The sequence below is a fragment of the Lampetra fluviatilis genome, chromosome 13, assembly GCF_964198595.1.
Source record: "Lampetra fluviatilis chromosome 13, kcLamFluv1.1, whole genome shotgun sequence".
Lineage (NCBI taxonomy): Eukaryota > Metazoa > Chordata > Hyperoartia > Petromyzontiformes > Petromyzontidae > Lampetra > Lampetra fluviatilis.
The window spans coordinates 14237415-14249567 of NC_136287.1; the positions used below are offsets into that span (position 1 = coordinate 14237415).

At 45.9% G+C, this 12153-nt stretch overlaps 1 protein-coding gene across 3 annotated transcripts in view; it reads right to left on the reverse strand.

Annotated features, from left to right (window-relative positions):
* The window catches only part of LOC144935568 (phospholipid-transporting ATPase IC-like), a 57446-nt gene extending 45612 nt beyond the window's left edge, over nt 1-11834 (reverse strand). Inside the window, exons 1-2 of one of the 3 annotated variants that reach the window (XM_078862361.1) lie at nt 11767-11807; nt 6077-6137 (exon numbers count right to left, since the gene is read on the reverse strand). The gene's annotated coding sequence lies outside the window, so the exon portion shown is untranslated. Of the gene's footprint in view, nt 1-5922; nt 6017-6076; nt 6138-11766 lie in introns of those variants that run through there. The other 2 variants (XM_078862362.1, XM_078862363.1) reach the window with 2 other exon arrangements.
* Nucleotides 11835-12153: the final 319 nt, after the last annotated feature.

Here is a 12153-nt window from a genome sequence, read left to right on the forward strand (position 1 = left end):
CGGCAGAAAGTCTGTGGGTCAGCGTCTCACAGAGTCACGTTAAATGCAAAGAAATAGTATGTTACCATTAAACAAACCCAGGTCCATTTAAGAACACTGTACAATACTCTGTGGACCAAATCCCATTCACGAGTCAATAAACTTCGTACCACTCAAATGGCACGAACGCAGGCACACATCTTCATTTGCTCTCGTACGAACTATGACGCAGATTGAACACGGAGTGTCAAGCCAAGCCACCCGGTGAGCACGGCCCCCCAGACCGAGGTGCAGAGACCCACCCACCGTGGAGCTGGAGAGACGACAAAGCGATGGCGAGCGGGCGCCAGGGCGACCGCCGTGCTACATCGCACCACCGCGCCACATGGCCACGGGTCCACCCTTCACCCAGCAGCGGAGAAGAGTTCATGGCCGATGACAGAGCGATGATGATGATGGCTGCACAGTTGCACCCGCGGATTCGCTCGCGATCACGGCACCCTCCCCCAACCCACCCCACATCATTGCACGAGGCCCATCGCGAACACAACGGTGAAGAGGAGTCGTGACGCAGCGGGCGGGCGGGGGGGGGGGGCAAGGTGAGTCACGCCGCCCGCCGGGTCACCTGACTGGCACGAGACGGGGGGGGGGCACGGCGCCCACGGGATGGGGGGGGGCACCGACTGTGAGAGGCGGCGGATCACGCGCGTCGGACAAGGAGATTCCAGGGAGTTGAGCCAAGAGGTCACGACGGCGTTTGATCCGTGAATAAGAATGGGGGGGGGGGGGGGGGGTTCAAGAGGATTAAAACATTATTTGAGGCATTTGTTCAAAATACAGGGGGACACTTTAAGGAGATGGTTTTGTAACATTAGCAACACGGTAGTGCATCTACATAAACGTTTACTGGAATTATTAAAAGCGGGACTGTCCGTGCTTCAACGTGTTGAACGCACGTCCGGAAGCGTGGTTCTTATTTGCGGATAAACAACCATCCATCGTCGCTCCATCTCCACCTCACACGGGCTGGATGACTACAAAGACCCCACACACGTGCGCGGGGTTGCCGTGAACTCCGCCCGTCGTCTCTGTTGCGACTCCTCGCAACGCGTCAAACGCGAAACAGACGCAGAGACGTCTCTTGTTTTGAACAGACGAGTCCTCTCCTCTCTTCAAATATTAACCCTTCGCAAATTTCAGGTGAACTTCAAAGAGGAATGTTGTTTTGCTGGGTCTTGCGTTGTGGAGCAGCGCCTCGCTAGGACACAATTTTACGGTGTTAAGTCACGACGTGTTTACATTTTTCCTCTGGTCATTGCTCCTGAGAACTGGTGAATGTCACTCTTGTGAAACGAATGTCATCCACTCATCTGCATGCATGCAACACGACTTGTCCCGATGAGGTGTTTTTCTCTCTCTCTCCTGGACATTGTGAGTATGGAACTGAATTTGGGCTCACGATCTCCTGGAAATCAGCGAGATACTGACATGTCCGTTACTCTGCCTTCGCGACATTACTGTAACATCTTACATTGGCAGTCGGAGGGAAACGGAGGAAGGGGAAGTTGCATGGACGTGAAGAGCGATTGTGCCGAAAATCTGAAAGTTGCGCCAAGATAAGAAATTTCGAATTTTCCAAAAATAAATAATAACGCTAAGACCGCTATGGAAAACCGGACGTCGCTTTCCCCCCCCCCTCGCCAAAAGCGGTGGCCCGTGGCATCGGATGGCGTCACTTTGTACACGGGACACACCTGAGCGCCGGTTCGGACATCGCTCCCCACTGACGCTAGCCGTCGGTGAAGTTAATTTATGCATCGGTGACGTCAACGTTCCCTGGACATGTTTGCATATTCTATCGTCGTGTGAATCTCCCCTGGAAAACAACGGGGCCGGCTCACAACAACTTCCCATCATTTCCAGGATCCTCACAGCCCGCACCGTCCGTCCATTTTTACCGTCAGAGTACAATAGAAGACCAACGGGGGTTTTGGTTGCGTATTCGAGCCGGTGTACAAGGCTGATCACCGAAATAATCACACCCGCTCGTACACGGGGCTTCCATGGCCTCAGAGGAAGGTAGACATTTAAAATGTCGGCTGTCGTACCAAACAACAACGAGCAGCAACAACACAAATACGCATGAGAGCTCTATAACAGCACCACCGTGAAAGGCAACGTAGTTGTTACGGTCTGTGTCTGCATGAGGGCGCACATTTTTCACAAAAAGCCCTTGTGCAGAAAGCTAAGAAAATGGAGCTAAGGTAATGTAAACCGGTAGAGGCTCAGCTCAAAACTCCAACAATTGGTGCAGACAAACATTTCACGTTTCACTCGACATGACCAGGAGCGATGTCTGAGAAGAATGCCTTGGATGCTGGAGTCGAGACAAGTTCAACTAAAAAATCAATCCAGTTCATAGGGGATCTTTCGCCAACAGTCCCTGTTGTGTAAATATTACACCATTGGACTTGGCCTACACATACAGTACAGTCGTTGGTCTCAAAAGTTAGTACGTGTATCTCAATGCTTAAACGTGCTTGTGCCAGTGCTCAATAAATATTATTTCATTATTCCACTTTTTTTTTTTACCAAGGAAAGCCTCACAGAGTCTCTTGACTCTTTCGCAGGAAGGTTCTGCAAAGTTGTTGGAGTCGGGCCGATGTTGCTAAGTTTTATGCCAACTGGGTAATTTTTCAAAAGTGGCAAGTTTGGACCCTGACGCCGGTGCACAATGGCTTACTCTTGCGAATCACGTGACGGGATCTTCAACGTCCGTTGTCAAGCAGTCGGCGAATATTTTTACATTTAATGTGCACCACGGTATTGATCGGGGCGGCCGCTGGATTCTAACCACGAACCTCTGCAACGAGCGACCAACGCGTCACCGCTGGGCCAAGTCACTATCATGGCTCATCTTGAGGATGGGGCTGAATTAACACACGCTGCTGTATACATAGTAAACATTGGCCACAAAAGTAAACTTTAAGGATGAAACACTGAAATGGTAATAGGATAATGAAGTGTTTTTGTGAGCAAAGTACATGAAGAAAATTAAATTAATCCTAACTCTAAGCATGAAGGTCTGCCTCGCTCAAACTGCCAAATTAAGGTGAGCTACCTACAATTTACCCCACCACATAAAAAAAATACATGGACTTATGACAGTTTAATGAAGCTTAGACTTTACATAAACGGGATATATTAACGGTAATAACCAAGTCACCTTTAACAAACTCTTATAGATGCCAGCTCGGGCCAGTCTGCCACCATTGCGTCGCTCTGTAATTGAACCCACCTCGTCACACGCAGGATGGTCAAGGATTTGGTGACACAAAGGAGGCACATTTAATCCCCTACGGCAAATGATCAACATTCTCTCTTCCTCTGGCGAAATCCTCAGAAAGTTGACTTCACAACACCCCGTTTATTTTCTCAACAAACTGAAAATGCTTTAAGCTATTTGCATATTCAAATGAGGTGGTTGCGTTTTGGGTTTTTCCGGTCCTTTCGAACATTGTCTGGCAACATCGTGAGAACCGTGGGCTACATACAGGACTATCCGTCAAAATAACACTAACAGCAGTAATCGGTGAGGTGTGCTGTATACTGTACTATCTGTGCTCACCACAACAACATTCCCAAAAATGTTTGTACCAATCAACCTTCTTGTGCCACCCAAATCTCATAGTATCAGACGTTTCAGATCGGTGTTGCACTTGTAGGAAATGTAAATCCGAACTACAATTCCCCTCAAGGCAAAGCACGAAGAGGGAGTGTCCTTGATATCCTCACAATGTCCAATTTAGTTATTTTTGAAAGAAATAGATTAAGACCATATCATTTAAAGGGCTACAATTTAAGAGGTGATCAGGAAAACAATTCAAGAAGTAACGATGGGGGTTTTTTGACGAAATATGTGCTCGTTCAAAACCGTTCGTGAGCACATTTTCTTACAATGTCCCAGTTTTTCCAGCGCCCCAGTGTAAATATTCCTCTCGTGACGAGATCAGCCTTCCTGGGGCCCCTCTCGTCTACCTGCCTTGACATGCTCACTGCCCAAAATGTGAGCGTATGTTATATTTATGATATAAGGCAGTGTTATTAATGAACGTCGTGTTTGTTTTGCAGTATTAACTCTGGTAACAAATCTAAATTGCATCCAACAACGTGGCTTTCGTCTGTGTTCATCCCAGTAGGTGGACATGCAAACATTATTTATCCTCTAGCTTCCAGATGCAGGGCAAGTTTGAACTAAAACAAACTTAAATAATGGCTTCAAACAATGAAAGAACAATGAACACCGCACGTACCATTCTCAAAAAGAAACATGAGTACGTTTAGTTTGAAATAAGCCTCAACATGTCCTGGTCATATGCATGTTGCACGTGCTGTTTTGCACAGGGTCTTTGACATGCGGTTTGTGTTTAGACGCCATATAGATCCAGACTGTATTGTTTTCAAGCCATCATACCAAAGGACCAATTAAATGACCTGCAGATGTGCAGGATGATATCATCGGCATCATGATATAGCGATTATTTACCCGGCATGTACCTCTTCGGCCCAAGGTTGCACACAACCGGGCGATGTGGCCAGCATGACGCACTCACGTCCGTGTCCCCAGCGATGATGTTGACACGTTAAGGCCATATTTAGACTCGTTGCCGCTGGTATACAGAAGTAGAACACACTTTCTGTGACTACAGTAACATTAGCTACGTACGGATCGAAATATAATATACAGAAGAGGTAGTCTACTGTTTCACCACATACAAAATAAAATATTTACATTTTACGATGGTATTCCAGCCTATGGGCCTTTGATACAAATACTTTCCAGCAGAATTTTTTTTTGCTGGCAAAGTCTGGGCTGGCTGCGACTTCACGAGTCTCATCAGCAGTGTTACGGCCTGTTGAACAAACGCTGTTGGGTGGTTTCCTGGTGTTCGATCGAGGCAAGCATCCCTCATGAACACCGCAAGCCCATTCAGGGCAGCAACACCAACGTGCTAAAGAATAGACACACGTGCTGCTGTCCATGTTTAAACGGCACTACTATATCAACATTAGACAACATAAAAGGTATATTTTATTGAAGTCAGTCCTTCCCAAAGACTTTATTACTTCAGGCAGCAAGAATAGTCGCTGCCGACTAGAACTCAAATATCCCTTTTGATTTTCAACAATAAGCCTCGTCTATATTTCCATAAAAGTGTACATTCATACGACACATTTAAATGGCCCATTGTCATCTTACAATTTTCAACAATCACCACTTTGCACAAGGAATACAATACAAAACCAAGACACATAGACGCTCGTTTCATAAAAAAAAGTTAATTCCATACAGAATAAAACTGAAACGTCATCAAGTTGCTTAAAACAGTACTGTAGGGTAATTCACAAAGGGTTTGGTTTGTGTCCATTTGGGTATATTTCTCGCATTTAAAATACTAAACACACAGTGTACCCGGCTATGAATCTCGTCCATATGGGTGACATTGTGACGCTTTGGTCGCTTTACAGACACGTGTGCAAAACAGCAACGAACAACTTCAGATCTTATCAGGTGTTACGTAAGATGGAACTCTGTAAATGGAGAAATGTATTTGGAACTGTTGGTAGGATTACAGCAACATTATTATTGATGGGATAAAATACTGCGGTTAACAGGTGCGATAAATACAATTCATATTCGTTGTGAATTTTCAACAAATTACATTTTATAAGTGTAGCTATATTTTAGAAACATTGACATGGTCCCACTGGACTGGTAATACATTGTATAACTTGTCAAGTTCCAATAAATACACTTTTAAACTAATACACGTATCTTGACACACTTGTTTTTTTCTAACTCAACAGGTAGCATGTGTGCAATGCTGCCCAAGCAGAACCAACACAATTAACGCACACACACACCTCCCTGCGAACACTCACCTGGCTTAGGAGTCAAGCTTCATCAACCGCCGAAAACATAAAAACAAAAACTCGCGTTTCAGTCTGTCCTAACTATGAGATGGTCACAACTTCCAGAGGTCAATAATCAAAACATTCATCAACCAAGCTCAGAACGTGGACCGTCGTCTGTTACCTGCAGCAGTGTGTCGGAGTGACTTTTGTTGTGCTGGCAGTAGGGTGCCTCTTCGCCACAGCTGCCGTGACATGCACAGACAAAGATCAGCCCAAACCGGTTTGGCCACACCTCTGCCTCCACTCCATTTGCTCGGGGAGTGCCGCTCACCCCCCCGCCCCTCGCTACCTGGGGCAGGGCGGGGGGGGTGATGGCCCACCCCCAGCCTGATGGGACCAGGTACCCAACGTGCACCCAATCACCGTGGCAGCCACACAAAAGCCACGTTTATGACCCGACAGCCATTGCATTACAAAGGGCGGTGCCAAAGTCACCGATGCATTATTCACTCGTGTGCGCCTCCGCTGCTGCCTGGGCTGTTTTTGTTGGAGGGGCCACTGGCTCAGATTATGCTGCTTGACGAACCCAACAGGTGCCAGAATGTGCGCAGGTCATTCCAGAAGTACTGTAAAAGCCTCCGGGCTCCATAGGGCTTACGCAGCTCATATAGTTGGTTGTTTTGCAATGCAAATGAGGAAGTACCTCCAGAAGATGTATCTTTGAAAGGTCGAGAATTTGAGTTGAAGTGGCTTTATTTGAACATGAGCTCAATGATATCGATATCATTTTAAACGCGGGGCTTTCACGTGCTGTTTAAGCAAAGGCCATCGAGCTCTTAGTCATCATTGGTTTGGTTGAAAAGACTAAATAAATATTGTTCACCATCACCTAACAAATTATTTCATCATCACTCTGTGCTTTGATGTAAAAACAAGACACGTTGTAGGGTCTAGATGCTATCTTGCAAATGCTAAAATGTTATTGTAAGAATTAAGTATTTTGCCATTCAAGGTTGTTTGGGGTTATTATAAGAGTTTACAATAACAGGCAAGAGCTTATAACTTCATAAATCGGTGTCCCGGAATATCCACTGAACCTCAAACAGGTTGTAGACTGAGCAGACTGCTGCTCAAACGCACCCGGCATGATGACTCAACTTATTTCGTGAACCTGGCCACAAAATGTGCATAATCTGCTTTCCCTTGCCGACCACACCAATCAAGGAAAAATGTCAATATTATAGCTTCATTAGCTTTCACTTTTAAGTCACAATTGTTGTGCCCTGCCCTCGTGAATTACATTGATACGTCTGCCTGTGTGTTTTTATTGCTGTAATTTAGCAACAATATGAGATAGCGTGGTGCGACGGTTAGCAACATGCCCTATGGACCCAATATCCTGAGTACAGCGATATCTCAACCAAGTCCTCGGGCCACGTTTTTGCCAACCTGTGTAGTACGTATGTTGAACTTCTTTCGCACCGTGTGTAGCCGAGCGTGCTAGTATGGTCAAACAACCCCAATGACAGACAATGCACGGGGAGATCTTCATCCAGCAGTGGATCGACAGAGTGCTGTAAATGAAGTTGAGATAACGTAAACAAATGCTGTTTGTGAGCACCTATGAAAGTCGGCACGACACATGAGGGAATGGGTGGTCACCACCATGCCCGGCCGCCTTTGTCTGCCTTGTGCCGATGTTTTACGCACCACACCAGGTACCCATTTAACACCGAGTCAACCAAAGGGAGACCCAGGATCGGTTAGAATATTCGCTACTGATATCGAACTCGGCTCGCCGGGTTCTTAGCCGCTACACTACTGCTCTCCACAACACACCACTCGAGACACGCATTATCACATGCACTTCTCCACGATTTCAGTATCTTGAGATACTCTTATTCCCGACATAAGTCCTGAATTTGTGTACCTCAGAGGACGAAACTCAAGTTGCAAATTATGATGTAATGGATTACATACATTCGTTAATTTGTAAACATTAATAGTGTACCAGACCATCATTACGTACCTAAAGTTAAAAGAAAGGGAAAAAAACGTGTGTATTGTGAGATCATTCAAAGTTATTTTGAGTCGCTGCACGGAGCAGCAGTGATGCGTTCCACAGTTAACTTCGAGGTGAACAAAAACATTTCACAGTTAACTTTGAGGTGAACAAAAACGAGATGGGTTCAGGCGTGGGCGCGGAGTCTCTGGGGCGTGCGTTGGGGAGGGACCCCGCAAACTCGCGCGAGGTTGGGTGAGCATATAAATACAAAGTGCTGCCCCTGCCTGCTAAATAAAGCTCACACGCAAGCTGCCTCACGCTGCGTGGCTGGCCGGCTGTAGGCGAGACGCCTACAATTGTGCGATTGGAAACTGTGTTGCAAGAGGGGAAGGGCACTTCATTTTGGTTTTCGAGATAAACCAAGTTCAGTGAAAATCTTGATTTGAAGCTTTCGCGACTGCAGGAATCCATACTCTTTGGTTCTTTCGGTAAAGTCACGTAGGTAGAGGAATAAAACCAAATAAAAATAATATCTCACGACGTTTCGATCGCAACACAAGCGGTCGTCCTCGGGCAGAAACAATAATGGAGCAGTGGAGCTGCCGAAAGTTCAGTGAAGTTCACTCAACAAATCACCTGAACCAGTCACCGTATAGCAGTACAATTTAGCTGTATAGTTCTAAATGTACTTTTCCTACATTTCAAGGCACCGTGCATATATATTGGCGGGGGCTGCATCTGAGTGAGGACTCGAAGGATCGCTACATAAAACTAACGGTGACCGGCCATGGAAGTCTTAAACCAGGGATCTGACTCAGCTTGCCAGATTCAGAGCAGTGCGCATAACACGAACCATTGTGTGGCCACCCTTGTATATATACATATTTAAATAAATATGAGTCTTCCATTCTTTAACTGCTTCTGTATACGTGATGTTTGCCTCTCCATACAATATTTACACTACTGCCATTCGTCTCGTGTGATTGTTGACTCGTGTCTGGTCTCTGTGTGGTCCTCGTTCATTATTCACACACCGTGCGTACAGTACAATCCTGCTGCTATTATTACGCGGTATATGATCATCTAGCAGGAGATTGTGTTCACGCTCCTACACCCCTGTGAGTGTGCAGGTGTCTAGTGGACAGGGCGCGTTGTTTGTTTGTAGCGAGACTGTATGGCTTCCGGTGGGTGTAGAAGTTGGACTCGGCAGATTTACCCACTTACCACCACGCCTTAAAACCGTGACCACCCCACACAAAGTCCGGCTTCCACTGCTGATTATAAACATGAGCAAATATTATGATAAAACAATGTCAACAGGGACATGTCTTTGTTCATTGTGCTGATCACTAAAAGCATGTTGACCCAGACTAAACCTCATAAATTAGACATGGCACATACAGTACAAATATCACTTGCAAATTCACAGAAGACGCTTTCTTCCACAGGATCTCAAATGGGGCCGCTTAAGGGGCCATGGGTCCCACTGTAAGGTATCCATTATAATGCCACACACACACAGAGTTACAAACTCCCAAAGGGGCAGTTTTGTAACTTCTGCTGGTCAAATGTGGGCAGTGCCAGATGAAGTTGATGGGTTCTGGGGCTGTTATAGGATTGGGGGCGTCACTTTGTACAGAAAATGCAATTTCTCCCCTTGATTGTTTTATCATCAACCATATTCAATGTCAAACCCCCCTTAATTGTTTTCTATTTCGGGTCTCTTTTCTAAATGTGACATACCAGAGGCAAATCTAAATCACAGATAAACACATTTTTTATTTCATCAAACTGATATGAATCCAGTTTCCTATAAGTAGGAAAGGAAATATGCAGGCTCGCTTGATTTAGGGGTTTACCGTATTTGCACGAAAACAAAACAATCTTTGATTTTCTTTACGTACCAGCATGACATATTTAAACATTGTGCCGCTCCCACTTTTTGTAGAAATAAGAAGTGGGACGTGACATCTGCACTTAGAAGCGCATAGGTGTGGACTGTCCCTACGGGTGTGTAAGACTGTATAGCATTTAGCCTAACCACGTTGCAGTGTGACGACAGCAGAGGGCTGCGAAGTTTGTCGATGAATAGTATCCCTCTTACCTGACACGTGCCTTTGATCTGCAGGGATCCGATAATCACAGACCCCCCCCCCCCCCCATTATAATCCACGACGAATTATGTACTGTATGCTTATACCATGAGCGTGAGAACGAGAAGGACGCAAGTGAATACGATGCTATAAACTCCGCAAGTGACTTGTGAATAAACTCTGCAAGTGACTTGTGAATACGATGCGATAAACTCCGCAAGTGACCTGTGAATAAACTCTGCAAGTGACTTGTGAATAAACTCTGCAAGTGACTTGTGAATACGATGCGATAAACTCCGCAAGTGACTTGTGAATAAACTCTGCAAGTGACTTGTGAATACGATGCTATAAACTCCGCAAGTGACCTGTGAATAAACTCTGCAAGTGACTTGTGAATACGATGCGATAAACTCCGCAAGTTTAGCGAGCAGTTAGGTGTTGCGAGATAAGGGGGTAGGGGCTAGTTTGCATAATTTAATCTTCAGTAACTCTGGGACATCCATTGTGCTGGCGCTTTAGGTGTCTTACTTTTGCCGGAAAGACGCCACGTGTTTAAGTAAAACTGTGTTTACTTCACTCAAGCAATCGATCACCCTAGTCATTATCGGTTCTATTACTCGACTAATCAGAGAACACCAACATCTTTCCAAAAAAAATTCGCCTTTGTTCCCTCGTGAGCCGCTGGACGGGAGGTGCTGGGCAGGGCTCAGGGACATCGTCAGCTGGGGGTGAGAGCGGCTGCCGTTTGAAAAAGGGGGCCAGGGCAATTTCCCACAAACTAGTCGATTAAAATTAATTGATGAACTGGTTCATTTCTAATCTGAAGTCATTGGATAAAGAGTGAGTCCTAAACACTCCCTGTGGATTGCTTGATCACAGACTGGAGGACGTTCTGAGCCAGGGCTCGGCAGCACGCGGCCCTGCGAGGACTGCCCCGTGACGTCGTCTATCAAGGACCACCACCGGCTCCTATTTGCGTGTGCATCGTGGCTCTTTAAATATTGAGGGATTTTTAAAATACAGAATTCGAAAAAAATTGGCTCGTGTTTTGTTTACCGAGTCACGTTCTAAGCCAAGCATCATACTTCGTACGCACACACACGCACAATATTTGGATCAGAGCATGTGTTTTTTTAATTTCAGAGTACAGTTAAACTCATATATGTACAGCACAGGTTTTTATTTACGCAACATTGACTTAAATGAAGGATGCGGAATGCATGCCTGAGGATTTCATTCTCCACCCAATCTAACACTCACCGCATATATGCTCGTTGGTGCTATATCGACATAATCCACATAATCACGAGTGTCCTCCATAATCGACTGCTACGTTTTCGCAACCACTTTGGGAGTGAACCAGCCTCGTTCATTTCTGTGCTATGAAGAAGGGCCATGACCTAAAACTTTGCCTATCCCTTTTAAGGCAGTGTTATTGACATGTTTTCAGGTTTTTTTTGGTTTATGGACTGGGCAACTGGGCCAGGCCTGCTTTTTAATGGGAGCCTTAAACTAAAACGTAACAGGAAGGACCTGGCCACAAATGATAGCCCAATGAAGTAGTGTATCAAGTGGAAGTTGATATCAGCCAAATAGTCTAAACGCATGGTTCTAAATGCGGAGGGAAACACCGGGGAACCGGAAAAAAATCCACGCGACCCCAAGAAAAGAACACGCATACTATAAATATACATTGATCAGGGTTGTGATCGAACCGACGACCTCCTGTATACCAGGCGAGGTAGTCAACATCTCGCCACCGCGGCGCCTTACCAGGGGGACACCGACGTAGGGTCGTTGCTTTTCTTCACTCCGTGCGCGCTGCACGCGTTCACCTGGACCACCCGCAGAACTGGTCGTGATGTCACAGAATCAGGAGGGCGGGGAGAAGAGACGTCATCAGTGGCATTCTCTCGCTGAGATCTCAACTTCAGGATCACGTTTTCGTTCAATTAAAAAACAGTGGAAATGACATATACAAGAGATGTCACCTTACTCAAGCCTGCGTAAAACGTAATGTAAGAAAAACGTTTTAAAGATCGAATCGTGGTGGGTTTGTGCAACGCAGGGAGGGGGAGGGCGTGAGGGGGTGGGATGGGGAGGGGCTTCATCCACCGACCATGCGGATTGAGGGGCCCGGGAAAAGAGAGGGAGATCCAG